At 55.0% G+C, this 1062-nt stretch overlaps 1 non-coding gene across 1 annotated transcript; it reads right to left on the minus strand.

Annotated features, from left to right (window-relative positions):
* Positions 1-361: 361 nt before the first annotated feature.
* TRNAA-CGC lies at positions 362-433 on the minus strand. Its single transcript has one exon. It is a non-coding gene; the product is annotated as a tRNA-Ala (tRNA).
* Positions 434-1062: the final 629 nt, after the last annotated feature.

Genomic DNA, 1062 nt, shown 5'->3' on the forward strand with positions numbered 1-1062 from the left:
TTTCCCAGTGGAAAGTGAGGATGGATGGGACCTCATTTAACCAAGCTAAATCATTCTGTGACATGCAGCTGTATTCCCTCTTTCTGGATGCCTTCCTAGAATGAATTTACTTTTGAATTGTCCCTCTGGCTTTGTACTTCTTACTGCATAATAAAACACCCCAGGGAATTTCCGGAAAGCAGGGAATATTCGGTGGTCAATCAAACGGAAGAGAAATAAACATACAGACGGGATATCGCGCAACTTAAAAGGAATGATAACGGCAGATCATTCTGGAATAATGAGAAAGGACTAAAAAGTCTTCTCTGGTAATTTCAGAGCAGAGGCTGAACTAGCTCAGGATGGGAATAAAAAACCGATGTGGAGATGCCGGGGATTGAACCCGGGGCCTCATACATGCGAAGCATGCGCTCTACCACTGAGCTACATCCCCTACTGGGGCAGCCGTCGAGCATCATTCCTGTCCTGTGAAAAGTGCGGAATTACTTGGTGCTATTTCGTCTCCCGCCCTAGCGCGGCGGTACTGGAGGGAGAGCAACCTGCAGCCTCGCTGGGTGGCATCCAAGCAGCTTCAGCACCTGCGGAGGCTGCGCGTTTCCAGTCCCGCTGGCGGGTCCAGCACCAGGCAGGGAAAATGCAGGGATCTTCGAGCATCCCTTGGAGAATGTCCTCCCAGCCCAAAGCTCACGGAAATGCCTCCCCGAATTCCTTGCCGCCAAGTCGGCTGAAAGGTTGATTGAATCTTGGGAGCTGTCGCCCTCCACTTCATCCCGTTCGAAGAAAAACCCGTCCAGAGAGATGGAAGCACGCAGATCCTGCTGATCGTGATCCCCCAGGCAGCGGCTCGGCCCACACGGACGTCGGCCACCTGCCACCGGAGCGGCTACCTGGGAACCTTGGCTTCCTGAGGAACCTTCCATCCAAGACGCCCGCGACGTCTTGCTTCCCTCTTTCCTTGATCCGCGTGACAGCCCCCCTGCTCGCGTCCGGCTCAGCGCCCCCCACCAAGGCAGGGCGGAGGGAAGCCCGCACCCGCTCACCTGAGCATACTCCGCCTCAGAC

The sequence above is a fragment of the Canis lupus genome, chromosome 35, assembly GCF_011100685.1.
Source record: "Canis lupus familiaris isolate Mischka breed German Shepherd chromosome 35, alternate assembly UU_Cfam_GSD_1.0, whole genome shotgun sequence".
Taxonomy (NCBI): Eukaryota; Metazoa; Chordata; class Mammalia; order Carnivora; family Canidae; genus Canis; species Canis lupus.